General features: G+C 43.1%; 1 protein-coding gene across 3 annotated transcripts in view; it reads right to left on the reverse strand.

The window, feature by feature from the left end:
- The window catches only part of Zhx3 (zinc fingers and homeoboxes 3), a 114,750-nt gene extending 101,810 nt beyond the window's left edge, over nt 1-12,940 (reverse strand). For 2 of the 3 annotated variants that reach the window (XM_052184174.1, XM_052184175.1), the window contains exon 1: nt 12,712-12,940. The gene's annotated coding sequence lies outside the window, so the exon portion shown is untranslated. Of the gene's footprint in view, nt 1-12,309; nt 12,502-12,711 lie in introns of those variants that run through there. The other variant, XM_052184176.1, reaches the window with a different exon arrangement.
- Nucleotides 12,941-16,480: the final 3,540 nt, after the last annotated feature.

Consider the following 16,480-nt stretch of genomic DNA (forward strand, 5'->3'; position numbering starts at 1 on the left):
TGAAATCATATGCTGACTTCCTCTCCACCTACTCTTCATACAACGGCTGGGTGGGATGGTCTTTTCAAAATATAAATTGAGATAATCCTACCCATCACTCAAAGTGTATAATGGCTTCCTGCTGCCCTTGGAGTAAGTCTCGACTCCTTGCCAAGTCTATAAGTTTTTGGATGATCTAGGTTCTGCTTCCCTCTCACCTTCTCACCACTTCTCCCTCCTACGTGCTTTTACCAACCTGGCTCTTTTCAGTCCTGGACCACACTTGCTCAAACTGCTGCTTCCTCCTAGAAATGCTCCTATTTTCTTACTCTCCCTCCCCTCAACTGAAGCAGCCTAAGGGGAGGTCATCTACGAAAGTCTTCCTCTACCCCATGCCCAGGGGTGCTCTGCCAGCCACTTCATCTGTGGCCTAAGTCATCCAATCACGCAGGTGAGACTGTCCTAGTTCTCAGCACTACGGACTTAACTCATTTCTCTGTGGTGCCTGTTGTGTGGGCTTTAAAGAACAACAATGCCTCCAGAGCTATTAGGAAAGTTACTTTAGAAGATTTGTGAGCACCCTAGTTCTCCTGTCTCTCCTGACCTTTTGCAACCACCTGCCTTCACCAGGAGCCAGTCTAAGGCTCTCCAGTCCTTCTCAATCCCTGGCTATCCAGACAGAAGGGCCCCTTCATCCTGTCTTGGCACCTTAAAGGTCCTGCCTGACTCTTCCTGGAGTCCTTTCACAACTCTGTATAAACAAACATTCAAACAACCAAACTCACTTCCTATCCAGTACATACTTCTTAATCTTCTTTGAATTAACTCACCAGCTCCCATCCTAAGTCTGGTGCATAAAAGCCTCCTAGACAGACAGACAGACAGACACACACACACACACACATATATATATACATACATACATTATCAGTCACTTCCCTCAGACTGTTGACCACTGACACCCAGGGGACAACTTAGGAAACCATGATTTAAAATCAGCAGGTATTCATAGGACTGGGCCTCCTCTTCCACACTATTTGTATTATAAATGAGCACAAAACTTTCTATTATTTTTGGTCACTGAGGTCTCAATAGCATTGTCTATCATATAAGCTAGTGCTTCTCTACTCATATAAGTTGAGTTTAAGTATCTGACAGAGGATATAGTAGTAAAGAAGAAAATTTATATAAGAGCTTGGAATAAGGATTAGGAATAGCCTAATGACACAGCCTCTATACTACTCTTCACCAAGAAATTTTAAAATAAAGTTTCTTGTTAAAATAAAGTTTCTAATTTAACACTCACCATCCTTTCTATTATTATAAATAAAGGGTTATAACTGGATTAGAAATGAAAATGACTTAGAGGAGCAAGTTACTAGTAAATGGAGAAGCTGAGACTGACTCACAGGACTAGACTCACAGTCAAAAGGCATTTCACTACAGCATCTGGTCTCTCATATCACATTCTAGTGTTCTATCAGAGGTACTCTTGGCTTACACACAAAGGAACTAGAATAAAGCCAAAAAATTAAAAAGCCTGGTAGAACTGATCAAAGACTGTGGAAGTCCTTAAGTATCAATCTGTAGAGTGTAACTTTCACCCAACAGACAATGGGAAGCAATAATCAACTCCCACTTCCAAGTTCCACAACAGTAAGTTGATACATTCTTCTTCCTTCAAAGACCTCACTGTACTTTCTGCTCTTGACCACTAAGTGCCAAGGGCCCACCCACTTCAGAAACAAAATAGCTTTTACAAGGGCAAAACTTCTATTCTAGCCTTTTACTTTCCAGAAAGCTAGAACAAAGATCTATCTGGCTTTCACAAACCTGGCAAAGGAATGAAGACTCACTCATAGGAACACACTGAATCAGTGAGAGATAATTCACTCTAACAACGTGACTTTTTCTTTTTGAGGCAGACCATACCTAGGAACCAAGCATATAGAGCCCTCAACCAGGAAGAACTGCCTTGAGCTGTTTCACAGCTTTTCTGCCAGCCCCTTTGTACTTAGCCATCCCAGAGAAAAGGAGACTGAGCAGCTAACCCACTCCACAGCGCTCCATCACCAACATCCCTGAAAAAGATATTTAGAAATGAGATGATGGCTGTCCAAAGTCTTGCTAACCTGGGGTTAACCTTTCCTGTGATGGCCTCACTAGCATCACTTAGGGCTCCCCTTCTCCACATACCAAGCTATATACATCCCATTATTTTGATTTTCCATTTATCATATTAGACAGTTATGAGCCATATCATAATATTTCAATCAATAATGGACTGCATATATTATGGTGGCCCTATATAATTATGGTGGAGCTAAAATATTCTAACCACATGGGACTTTAACAATACTTTCTATTTAAACACATAAACACTGAAATTCTTTATAAGAGTTGCCTTGGTCATGATGTCCTTTCACAGCTATAGAACAGTTACTAAAATGATGGGATTCCTATTGTTCCTTAGCTATAAAATGTATAGCATGTTACCCTACATTTTTAAAACTAAGGAACAATAGGTTATACCATTGACTTAGTCTCTGTTCTTTTGTTATGAAAAGACACCATGATCAAGGCAACTCTGATAAAGGAAAGCATTTAATTGTGAACATGTTTACATTTCCAGGGGCTTCAACCATTATCATTAAAACAGGGCACATGGGAGCAGGAAGCATGGAGGCATCAGGTAGGTGTGCTGCTGGAGAAGTAGCTAAATGCTACAATAAGAAGAGAGAGGGAGACAGACACAGACAGACAGACAGACACTAGGCCTGGTAATGGCTTTTGACCTCAAAGCCAGTCAACAAAGGCACACCTCTTAATCTTTCTAATCCTTTCAAAGAGTTCCACTCCCTAATGACTAAGCATTCATAGATATGAGCTATAGGATCACTCTGATGCAAACCACAATCATACATCCCTGGGTATGTAAGCACATTCTATGCTGAACACCCAATGAAGCATCTTTCAGAATATATTCCTGTTAAGCAGCATGTGACTGAATTTCTAATATTTTAGATGTTCACTATGATCCAGAGTTCATTTTCATCTATGCTTCCATGAAAGCAATCTACACCATATACTTCTTAAATTTTATTATGTTAATTACAAAAACAAATTATTAAAAATATGGAACTAGGCATTCTCCATTGAGTGAGTCATTTTAAATAATTAGAGGCTAACGCGTAAGCACTAAAATGATCTGGAGCCTTGCTAAAGTTAGTGATGTCTTAATAAATAAAATAGATCAGGTATAGTTTGGTAGTTCAGTCTTACCTGGCCTTCCAGATGGTATAGCTCAGAAATAGAACACTTGTCTAGCATGTGTAAAGCCAGAGTTCAATCTCTGACACTAAAAGACAATCCTACTCTGATACACTTCATCCAAGCCAGCCTCCAAGCTCTTCTTACCTGATTACAAAGAATTGTCAAGTATTATGTACATGGTAGAGGAAATACATATTCTTAAGTTCCTCTCCTCCAGATAGTCCCATATGATAAAGCCTGGTATCTCTTATTTTTAACATCGTTTTCATATACATTCTAGAAACACAGTAGTGCTTGCCACCACAGCAGACCATTTGAAATACAAAAGAGTAGATCAAAGGTGAATTCTCCTATAGACCTTACAACTAGTAGTACATCTTGTGTTATGCTTTTAACTTCCTCTTTTGAGCAGAATCCACCAATAATTTGAGCCTCCTATAGACTGGTTTAACACTCTTGGCCTCTTCTACTGGTGGGACCTCTTACCTCAGTTAATTCACTAGAGACCTATGTAAATGTAAATGTAAATGTCACTTTTATTTCCTCAGAGGAAGTGATGAAATAAGAGCCATACCCAAGCTTTATAAATACATGGCTTGGGCAGAGCCTAGAGCATTTCTAACTGTCCCTAAGCTTAGGCCTGAAGCTTCTCGCCACCATACAATCTAATCTGCTGCAAACCCAGACCTTGAAGACTTCAGCTTCCACCCTCTGTCTGTTAACCTAGGCCTGGAATGTTTCAGCCTCTGAGACTTTTTGCTGAATAAGTTCACCCTTTCTAGCTCTTTCTAAACTCTGGCTGGTTGGTTCAATTCTGCTGTTCTGGCTTAAACTCCTCTCTAGCTAACTGATTGAAATTAGCTCTCCCCAGCTTCTGACTAAATTGCTCTGCTTGGAAAGACTGCCTTGATATCCACAAACTGAACTCCAAATTCAACTTCTCTGCTCTAAACTGAGCTCAACTGAACTGCATGAACGAAACTGCCTCTGAAACTGACTCTCTTTCCCCTTCTCTGTTCTTTTAAGTAGCCTCTCTTTACTGTCTATTCTCATGAAAGTTGGGCATATCTTATCTCTGACTTATTCTGTCAAATCTTTCTTTGATTCATCAACTTTGTCTGCCCCTCAATTCGATGTCATTGCTGCTTGGGATTAAGGGTGTCCTAAAGGCTTGTCTGTATTCCATATCTTTGGATGTGATCCCTTTCTGGAACAACCATATTGCTGGGTTAAAATTCTTCTACAGGTCTAGCTCTTCCTTCTCTCAGCTCCATAAATCCTGGCATGCTTCTAACCTTAGGGACAAACAAAACAACTCTTATGTTGCTCAGTTATTAAATCTCCTTGACTTCACCCATCTTCACTGAGTTCACGTCAATGGTTAGTTTCTGTGGCAAAACACAGGAGTCTGTTATGCCCACTAATTAATTGCTCCAACTCTTGAATCTTCCATGCCCATGTCCCTCTCACCACATCCTAGTATTACTCCATCACTCCAAAACACTCATCCCTTGACTTCATCAACACCTCTAGGCCTTTTCTCCTTGCCATGCAGCCTTGGCAGCCCATCTGTCATGTTAGTCACTTTCTGACCAATACCCTCAGTGCACCTGCTTCACCATCCTGCCATTCCCCCTTGGTTAGTTGGCATTAACAAATGCCAACTCTGGCTCAGCCTAACCATATGCCTTCATTGCTCCCCAAGTTAGACAGTTAAATGCTATTGGTATCCCAATTAATCCTACAACTCCTATCTTGATGCTGCCTAACAAGCACAGACATTGTTTCAAACTCATTCTCCATCCATCTAATTTTAATTGACTGCCAAAACGTCTCCTTTTTCCTTTGGACTCTTCCCACTTATTCTAAGCAAACAACTTCAGTCTCTATTGTTTAATTTCAATTGTCAACGTGGTTGGATTAACAAACAAGTTATTAGTGAGGCACACATTTAAGTGTGTCTGTGAGGGTCTTTCCAGAAATCATTAACTTCAGAGAAAGACTTGCTGAATATAGGCAGCGCCACCACATGAACTGTAGTCTCAACTTAATTAAAAGGGAAAATTAAAAGGAGAAAACCAGCTTTATGCCAAAATGCATCTTTCTTGGCTTCCTGACTGTGGACCCAAAGTGACCAGGTGCCTCCTGTCACCACGCCTTCTCTCCATGAAGGACTATATCCCTTCTTAAAGCTTAGCTTGCTTTTAGTTAAGTATTTGGTCACAGCAATGAGAAAAGCAGCGAATAAGATTGTTACACTCTCACTCCCTCATAAGCCATCCCACTGGAAAATACAACTGTGCTCAGAGAGCCCATTATGAAGGCTGCCAACTTCATACCTGAGCAGGCAAGGTAATGGGGCCCAGTGTTCATGTGATTATTTGAAGTAAGCTCCCTGAAGCAAGCAGCATGCTGCTGAGTAACTTATTAATGTGTTTATTTAGGTTTATCTTATTTTATGCATAAGAGTAGTTTTAGCTGCACATATGTTTGCATACCATTTGGGTGCCTAATGCGTGGAGGTCAGAAGGCATTAGACCTCCTGAGGCTGCAGTAACAACAGAGGGCTGTGAGCCACTCTGTGGATGCTAGGAACAGAACCCAGGGCCTCTGGAAGAGTAGCCAGTGCACCTAACCACTGAGCTATCTTTCTAGCCCCAGTGGGTAACTTAGTAGAAAAGGAAAACAAAATAGCCTCTTGTAAATTCTCTCCTCTAAGAATCTTAAAGTCAGAGATAAGTTTTAAAAGAAGAAAGCTATCTTGCCTCCCAATCATAAAACAAGCTTAAATCCAAACTTAAAGTGATCATGAATACACAGAATAATTACAAATCCCAATTCAAAACCAGGGTCAGTGAAAGAATACAAAATTATTAACTGTATGTCTTTCATTCTCAACCAAGCCATATTTATGGGTGAGATTACAAGCCTTCCTTCCTTATAACTGACACTGATTTTCTTGTGTGTGCAATTCTGCTCCTCACAATGACCCTATGAGATAAGAACTATTTTTTCTCTCACATTTATAGCTGAAAAAAATTTTAAAAGAAGGACCAGGTGTTTGGGATGCACAACTGTTAATCCTAGCACTCTAGAAGCAGAGGCAAATGGACCTCTGAGTTTGAGTTCCAGGCCAGAAGGACTACAGAGTGAGACACACCCAAAGTACAACTCTGGCCTCTATACTCACATAAACACAAGTATACCTACCTGTACACACACACTCATACTAGCATGTATATAACACACACACACACACACAAACATGTATGTATGTATACACACACACAAAGAAAAAACTCAGATTTACATAAGATTGTAACACAAATGTTCTGGTTTTAGCTCTCATATGTCCTTAAAAACACAAACATTAGCAGTAGTTAAGTATAAAGATAACAGTATCTCTCATATTCATGTTAAAGGGTTGAGATTATTAAAATAAAAGGCTGAAAGATCATGTGGATTAATATCCAAACTCTAGCCAGGCTTGGTGGCTCACTGCTTTAATCTCAGCACTCAGGAGGCAAAGGCAAGCAGATCTCTGTGAGTTTGAGACCAGCTTGGTCTACAAAAGGCATTCCAAGAGAGGCATTAACATAGAGAAATGCTCTCTGAAAAAAACAAAATCAAACAAACAAAACATCCTAACTACTACTTTCTCAACTATGTTACTTTGAAGTTACCTTCTTAACTGTGTTACTTTCAACTCCATTTCCTCAACTACATAGAGAAATGGTAACTTAAATGTCATTGCATCTTTCCAGGGTCTCCCAATGTGTAACTATACTTAGCAGTGGACCTTTAATCATTATTCAAAGTACTTGAAACATTAACCTACAGGATCCTACAGAAAGAGCTGCACACCAAAGCCATACCATAACCAAGGCAAAACTGTCCTCATAATCATACATCTTGTAATATATTGGCAAAGAGACAATAAAGAAGGAGAGAAACTTATAAATGAAATTCTTGGGACTTTAGTGAACTTCTAATAGAAAATGCATATGTGAATGAGAATGAAGGTACTATATACCAGGGACCATCAGTAATGGTCATTCTGAAGAGAAGAAGGATCTTTCTAAGTGTGCCAGATAAAGAGAAGGATTTTTACAAATGAGGAGAACTTGGATATTTGAGGAATTGAAGGTGTTCAACCTGACAAACACAAGCAATAAGCAGGGACTAGAGAGAGCAGTGGGGCCTGGGTGGTACCTCAAAATATTCACAGATGTGATTCTTCAGTACAGTGGGTAGCCACTCAACAAAGAGGTGGTCTGCCCTTGTATTTTAACCAGTCTATCCTGGCTTCTGTAGAAGAAGCAGATGAGAGTGAGACTAAAAGACCAGCTAAGAGGCATCAACAGTCATCCAGCTGAGAAAAGAGAATGCAAGATTAGGAAGGAACCGGATTTGAAATATTCCGGGGTGGCTTGAGGGATGCATCACGAATGAAGACAACAGATGTGGAAGTTTGAGAGGGAGACTGAAAGACCAAATTGGGGGTTCTGGATTTAGCTCAACTGTAGGATGATTAGTTAGCAAACACATGGCCCAAGTTACATAGCATGAAATGGGAGTAGAGGGCGCAGAGATTTTGTAGACATGTCAAGTTTGAGATGAGGCAGCAAGCAAAGACAACAGGAAAGTTTGACTGATGAAAATGCAAGCCTCAAGCCAGAGGGGGGGGGGAGGGGAGAGGAGAGGAGGGGAGAGGAGAGGGAGGAGAGAGGAGGGGAGAGGAGAGAGAGAGAGAGAGGAGGGGAGAGGAGAGGGGAGGGGAGGGATGAGGAGAGGGAGGAGAGAGGAGGGGAGAGGAGAGAGAGGAGAGGGAGGAGAGAGGAGGGGAGAGGAGGGGAGAGGAGAGAGAGGAGAGAGGAGAGAGGAGAGGAGAGGAGAGGAGAGGAGAGGAGAGGAGAGGGGAGAGAGGAGAGAGAGGAGGGAGAGAGGGGAGAGAGGGGAGAGAGGAGGGGGAGGAGAGAAGAGGAGAGGAGAGAGATAGAGAAAGAGAGATAGAGAGAGAGAGGAGAGAGGAGGGGGAGGAGAGGAGAGGAGAGAGAGAGACAGAGAGAGAGAGGAGAAAGAGGAGAGAGAGGAGAGAGAGAGAGAGGAGAGAGGAGAGAGGAGAGAGGAGAGAGGAGAGGGGGTAGAGAGAGAGGGGGGAGGAGAGAGGAGAGAAAGGAGAGGAGAGGAGAGGAGAGGAGAGGAGAGGAGAGGAGAGGAGAGGAGAGGAGAGGAGAGGAGAGGAGAGGAGAGGAGAGGAGAGGAGAGAGAGAGAGAGAGAGAGAGAGAGAGAGAGAGAGAGAGAGAGAGACTTTTAAAGACAGAGTTGTCTCCATTGTAGGGTGAGTTGTTTCCATGTAGGGCATACTAAAGACTTGAGTGAGTCTAACTGAGGTAAGAATACAATGAGAGAAGAGAAATTGCTGAGAAAAGAAGTGATAATATTGAATAAGGGTGGTTACATGCTTTAATTCCCAGAATTTAGGAAACTGAAGCAAGAGGATTACAAGCTCAAGGATTTCCTAGGCTATACAGTGAGTTCAAGGGCCTCAGCTATACATCAAGACTCTGTCTCAGAGGAAGAGAGGGAAATCTAAAACTGAATAGGATTAAGCAACCTCTACAAAAGCACACAGACTTGCACTCAAATACATTTGCAACAAATGTCCATTGAAGAATAAATTTGAACATATTCCCTATACTCCCTCAGCAGAATAAAATTTCCATTTAGGACATATAGACTACACCATCAAGTTCTTACGTATTTGAAACATAAACATCAAAAATTTTTCTAAGGTCTCTGGGCTGTTTTGTTCTAGAAAAGGTTCAGAGAAAACAGCAAATCTCCCCCCCCCCCAAAAAAAAACCTCACTAAAAACAAAAGTAGCCTATCTGATGTTCAAACCTATAAGAATTTTACACTCAAAAATACAATTTTCCTATCCTTATCAATGAAAGTTTGATACATTTTACTACAGATGTTGTTTTCTCCTGAAAGATGAAGCCTACACTTTCAAACAGTTCATAGGTCACACAAGAGATGAAAATTGGTCAAAGGTCAAGGATTAATTATAAAATGTTCAAAAAAAAAAAAAAACAAGCAAATAAGTGCACCTCCAAAGCTGTCCAAAACCGATAAGCAGAGAGATGTAAAGGGCAGAATTGCCAAGAAAATAAGTAAATATAACAGGTACTCCCTGGATGAAAACACACCAAGGCTGTAATTACACCTTTGGGTATCTGTAGACACAAAAAGCTCACTATGCTCTTAAGGCTTATACTATTGCTAAGAACTACAAAACTGGGACACTTTAGACTGCTCCAAATTTTCCAGTGTGACAAAAAAGGGTAACACATAAGAAGGAAAGCAAGCAACATTTTCCAAGAATGTTTCTTCCTGAGACTGTTCAAATTAGATCAAGGTTTTCTTTTCTTTGCCTTTTTAAAAAATTCATTGACTTTATTATTTTGTGCATATGAGTGATCTGCATGTATATATAAACATTAGATGTGTACCTGGTACTAATGGAGGTCAGAAAACTGTGTCAGTTCCCCTGGGGTTGGAGTTATAGATGGTTCTGAGCTGCCATGTGGGTGCTGGGACTCAAACCTTGATCTTCTGCAAGAGCAACAAGTACTCTTTACTGCTGAGCCGACTCGCCAGCCTTTTTTCTAATTTTATTATTTTTATTTTATGTGTATGGATGTTTTGTCTTTGGGTTTATCTGTGTACCACTTGTGTTCCTGGTACCCACAGAAGCCAGTGGAAGGCATTGGATCTCCTGGGACTGGAGTTGCAGATAGTTTTCCATGGGGGTGCTGGAGATGGAACCTGGTCCTCTTTGGAAGAGCAGCCAGAGTTCTGAGCTGCTGAGCTGTCTCTCCAGCCCCTAAGACTGTCATCCTTTTTAAGATACTAAGGCTCTCGCTTTGTGAAATTCAGCTAAGATATGGTAACAAGAGGAAAATTGCAGAGTTTAAAAATATGTTACTCTGCCTCATGATATAGCTACTTAGAAGTCTATCAGCAATGTTACAGAATCGATGGACAACTAGCATCCCTCTGTTTACTCACTGAACAAATACTAAATGCCTATAGTGGATCAGGAGCAGTTCTAAATCTTGAGGGTACTCAGTGAAACAAGGCCTCAAGCTGGTGAGATAGCAAAGGAGACAGACAAAAAACCAACAAGTAAATACTACCAAGTGGTGATAAGTACACAGAGGGTGATGTGCAGAGGGTGATGTGATCGATCATGGGAAATTGTTGGGGAAATCCTGAAGACCTGAAGTTAAGGAAACCCATCTTAACTTTACAGTATCTAGGCCAGCTGTGTACCCAGAGGAAGCATAAAAGCAGAGGCACCAAGGCTCGAGTATGACTGAAATTCTTAAAAAGACAGTGGAGATTGATTTGGCCATGTTGGAGACAGGTAGCCCACCCAGTAGGTCATGAGAGGACTGGAGGAGTTGCTGGAGGACAACTTCTGAACAGAACTCCGTGAGACCTGGATTTCTTTATTTTTCTTTTTCTTTAAGTTTTTAAAGAGAAAATGATTGCTCATAAAAGCAAGACATACCCCTCACAATCTATTTATAAATAGAAGGAAACATATACAATAAAACTCATATAGGCTGGTAGCACTTTGAGAGAGAGAAAAAAGAAAACACATATACTTGGGAACAAAAGACTGAAAAAGATAAATGCCAAACACGTTTACTAGTATTTGTGAGTTATAAGGATTTTTTTTTCCTTATGCTTTTGTTACTCAAATTTTCTGCCTTAAAAATAAATCAGAGCCGGGCAGGGGTGGTACACACCTTTAATCCCAGCATTTGGGAGGCAGAGGCAGGCAGATTTCTGAGTTCAAGGCCAGCCTGGTCTACAGAGTGAGTTCCGGGGCAACCAGTGCTATCCAGAGAAAGCCTGTCTCAAAAAACCAAAAAAAAAAAAAAAAAAAAAAAAAAAAAAAATCAGAAACAGAAAAACTGAGATGGTTCCATGCAAGTGGACACTTGCCCTCCCCCTCTCCCTCTCTCTCTCTCTCTCTCTCTCTCTCTCACACACACACACACACACACACACCCCACCCCACACCCTATACATCCCGATTATGGACAAAGCTAGTCTGAAATCTTACTTCAACTAAGAGAAAAAAAAAAAACATAGGGAACTTTTTCTTTTCCAAAATAATTACCACACTTCCCATGCAATGTTTGCCTGTCATGAACCACTGCACAGATCAAGCATGGCCCAATGTATCAAGGTCACAAAACCAAGTTGGTTAATACGTTTATCATTACACAGCAGCCCTGTCCCTTAAAGCTGCTTTGATACCATCTCTCCAAGGCACACACATACAAAGGCCCTTTTGCTCGTTTCCTAAGTCTCTTTGATACTTCTTTTCTGTTTCTGGATTTTTCCACTGTATGTCTGTCTCTTAGAAGCAAATTAAGCCCGAATCAGTTGTTCCAGCTAATGAAGTGTGCTTTTGGCTCTTTTCTCCTTGGATGAGAATTATCCTGCAAGCTACCAATTATTTTAGAACACATTTCTGTTAGTTTTGAAATACTGAGATACTACGTTACCACAAACAAAAAAATAAATCAAGATAGCAACATATGAGAACATGTATATATGTATGGAAAGTGCTGGATTCTTGTTTAATTAAAAATGTGTGGATGCCTCATGAATAAACTAGGCTATCTAGATAAATATATGTGTTGGCATGACATCGATAAAAGCAGAAAAGAGCATGCCTTCTCTTTTCTAACACCCCCCCCCCAGCTGCGTCACATAACAGTTTCTCCCAGGACACACTACCACGGCACTGTTCACAAATGCAGGCCACACAACTCAAAATGCCTCAAGCTCTCAGATACTTTCCACCCTAAACCCCACACCCCACCCACTCCTCAATCGCTCCCAACAGGTTTCTCTGAATGAAAACCTCAAACTGGAGAGGCTTCGCAAGTCCCAAACTCTGCTCACACACGCCCATTTGGGCATCCTAGAACCCTGGTGTTTGCGCGTAGGCAAGGAGGATTCCACTGTACCCCTAAGTGGTTCGAATCCCGACGCTCATTTCACCAGTGGCACCGGTGTCAGCCACTCGCAGCCGCTTCGCGGGAGTGCGGACACACGCACGCACAGCCAGGCCCCCACCTCCAGCCCGCTGCGGCTCCTTCTGCAACTCTGCCCAGCGCGACCACCCTGACCTGGACTCCCGGGCGTGGAGCCCACGGCTAGCGCGGCGCTGACAGATGGGGAAGGCGGGACATCGGGGGGGAAGGGGCGGGGCCGCTCGGAGGGGGGGGGGTGCTGGCGGCTGACAGGGCCGGGCGGGAGCCGGGCCTGGCGGGAAGGCGCTCGCAAACACACAGGGGCTGACAGGCGGGGAGACACGCAGACACTGAGGACTGACAGCTGTGGGACTATGGGCCTCGGCGGGCGCTCACCTGGCGGCGGCGACGGCGGCGGCACCCGTGGCCCGGCTGCTCTCCCCACGCTGCGGGCCTCCCTCCCTCCCTCCCCGGTGGGCGGGCGGGCGGCCGACACAGGCCCCGCGGAGGCGGAGGCGGAGGCGGTGGCGGCGGCGCCAGAGCCACGGGCTGCTTCTGTGGCGAAGACGAGCTGCCCCAACTGACTCCCGGCCGCTCGGCTGAGCTCGGTGGCACTCGGAGGCGTTCGGCTCCGGTCGGCCCTCCTCGATTCGGCTGGGGGCGTGGCCCGCCCCCCTCCCCGCTCCCCCCGCCCCCGCCCAGGTCGCCTCGGGCGCTAGGAGGCGGGGCTTTGGAAAAGGGCGCAAGCCCCTTGACGTCGCCGGGAGCGGACCTTTCCCAGAGCGCATGCGCCGGTCGGCTGTCCGCCCTCGTTCTGTGTGTGGGGGAGCCAACGGGGGCAGGGCAGGCAGACAACCGGGCGGATGCTGAGGTCCTAAGCAGTTCCCGGTCTTTGTGCTCTGTATCCTGGTCTTTCTTGAGGGCCACCTAAGGAAGGCCACACGAGGTTAAACTTTCAAAAGGATGTAGTCTGGGCAAGGGTCCCAGACCCGTGCGCCCTCTCCCCCAAGGCCACACGAGGTTAAACTTTCAAAAGGATGTAGTCTGGGCAAGGGTCCCAGACCCGTGCGCCCTCTCCCCCAGTGCAGTGTTTCCAAATTAGCAACATTTGGGAGTTGTTTTTTAAGACCCGCTAAGAGTTCACGACAGGTTCTAGAATCTTGTTTACTCAAAGAAAATAGCAGCCGAAACGAATTTATGATCTCCGATTCCTTAACACTATCTTAAGAGAGTTGAGCTTTCAAACACCTGCTCCCTTCATGTTCATTTTCACAGCTGCTATTGGCCTGGGATTAAAATCTTGTTTCATGTTCCAGGCATCTTTTCACAACAATTTAAATCTGTGGCAAGTATGTTCAGAAAGTGGTCCTCACCCTTCGGATCAAGATTGACAAATAGAGCTCTGAAGACTGAGTCCCAAATTTGCTTATATCGAATATCAATCGGCCACAATCTCTCATCCACAAAAGGCAACAATAAAATATTAGGATTATATAGAATGAGTGAAAAGATTAAATGGCAGTCTATATAAAGCTTCCTGCACTTTATCTTGGTGTTTAGTAAATGTGGCTGAATTTATAGCGATGTATGAGATGTATAAACACCTATAATCTCACTGAAAGAGGCTGAAGCAGGAGGATTGCAAGTCTGGGGTCAGCCTGGGCTACAAAAAACCAGTCTGGACTACATAGCAGACCCTATCTCAAGCAACAAAACAAAAAAGCTGAGTTTATCACAGTCAGTAAATATATGTTTTAAGCGTGAGTAGTGTGTCAAATTTAACATGTCCAGACTCAAACACTCTAACTTGTACCTTAACACACTACATATAGTCATTACACGATCCTCCTCATTACATACAGTTCATGTCAAGCTCAGTATTTTTAATGATCAGGCTAAAGCACCTCAGCTACCCTTCACTTCTCTCTTCCAATCATAGCCATCTTAATCCATTAGCAAGCCTGCTGACCCCACCTTTAGCCGTCTGTCTGCTGGGAATACTGCCATAGCATCTTCCCTACCAGCCTGTAGTCAACACAGCAGTCATGGGGATCTTGTTAAAGCCTAAGTCAAAATAATGTATCTGGGGGGGAGGGATGGGGAGGAGAGGAAGGAAGGGAAACCGATTAGAATATAAAATAAATAATATTTTAAAAAATCCAATGGTTCCTATCTTGGGCACATTTTTTAAAGCCGCCTTTATTCCAGGGACTCCTAGATCACATGCAATTTTTCTCTTTTTTTCTAACTAAGTGCACTTCTTTCCCTCATACCTCAGTCAGTCACCCTAGACTCCTTCCTGCTCCTGGAACATGAATGACCTTTGCCCTTAGGATATGTTCTCCTGGGCATTGGAAAGATGTGTCTCACTTCACACTTCTACTCGAAAGGTCTTTCCTATTGGATATCAAGTCCTACCTTCACCATGCAGTCTCCCTATGCTGTTTCTTCTCTGCCTAGCCCACATAACCTCTTCCGGTCTTTCATGTCCCTCAGGGCAGGAATGTTTGTGTTACTTATTTTCAACATCTGGAACATGGGCAGACACGTTCAAACACTCAATAAATATTTCTTGAATGAATGAGTATATAGGGTATGTTGTACTCCCATTTATTTTCATTTATTCAACCAATTTTCCAAGCACCTTTTCTGATCTAGGCACTCTGAGAGATGCAGAGGTAAGCAAGACGTTCTTCCAGATGCCAAAGAACTCCTTATTTCAGGAGACAGACATGTAAAGCTACAATTCGGGAGGACAATATGCAAATGCCAACTGCTCTGGTAAACAGAGCACAAAAGGTATAATTACCAGTATGAAGCAAGTAAGCTAGTGCTTACATGTAATCCCAGATACTCAGGAGGCTAAGGCAGAAGGACCACAAGTTTGAGCCAGCCTTGGCAACTTTAGCAAGACTTTATCTCAATATAAAAATTAAAGGCAGGGGAGACAATTGCTACTGGATGTATACAGTATTTGCCTGGCATAGTCAAGCCCTGGAGTTTCATCTCCAGTACTAGTGGAGAGAACAAACATTCAGAGGGCCAAAGAAACAAAGGTGAGTGTGGGAAGGGTTCTCAACGACCCTGGAAGCTAGAAGCTGAACCTGGAGAGATGACTGGAAGTGACTCTAGGCAGAGACAGCAACCAGCACACACATTAGTGTCGGGAGGGGTATCAAGGAGGAGAACTTGTTGATAATATTTAATCAGAGGTAAATTATTTTCCTTCAAAAGACAAAGGACCCATGAGAGGACTCAGTGAGTTAGGCACTTGCTGCCAAGCCTGAAAATCTGAGTCTTGTTCCGAGAACACACATGGTAGAGAGAAAGAACTGACTCCTGATAGCGGCTCTGGCCCAAAATGAAACGTCCTAGGAAGATGGCTTGGACAGTAAACCACTTGTTATGCAAGCATGAGAATATAAGTTTGGATCCCTCAAACACACTTGAAAACCCCGGGTGTGTTTGAAAAAAAAAAAAAGTAGATCTGGGGCATATACTCAGAGGACTCTATTGGGGCATATACCAACGAACTCTATAGCCTCCCCTAAAGATGCTTTTACACACATGTTTATTGCTACAATCTACCCTAGCAAGGAAAGGGAGCCAGCATAGATGCTCACCAACAGGTGAGTACATAAGGTTGTACATACGCATAATGGAATTTTACCCTGCATACAGAAAAATGAAAATGTGAAACTGTCAGGGAAACAGGTGGATTTGGAAAGTACGTTAAGCAAGGTAACCCGAACTCAGAAAGAAAAAGCCTCCCATTCTTTCTCAGATGTGGATCCTAGCTTATAATGTATCTGTGTATAGGTATGAATTAGGGTAAAGGTCTGAAAAGTTGGCTCGGCAGTTAAGAGCTAGTACTGCTCTTGCAAAGGACCCAAGTTCAGTTTCCAGCACCCATGTCAGGTAGAACACAACTGCCTATAATTCCAGCTCCAGAGGATCTGGCACCCTCTTCTCACCTATTTAGGAACTACACCCATGTAAACAAACCCATACATAATCATGAACACATAATTAAAAATAAAAATAAGGGTTGGAGTGATGGCTCAATGGTTAAGAGCACTGGTTGTTCTTCTAGAGAACCTGCCTTCAATTCACAGCCCTCACACAACAGCTCACAACCATCTGTAACTGTAGTTCTAGGGGACCC

The sequence above is a fragment of the Apodemus sylvaticus genome, chromosome 5 (assembly GCF_947179515.1).
Source record: "Apodemus sylvaticus chromosome 5, mApoSyl1.1, whole genome shotgun sequence".
NCBI classification, from domain to species: Eukaryota; Metazoa; Chordata; class Mammalia; order Rodentia; family Muridae; genus Apodemus; species Apodemus sylvaticus.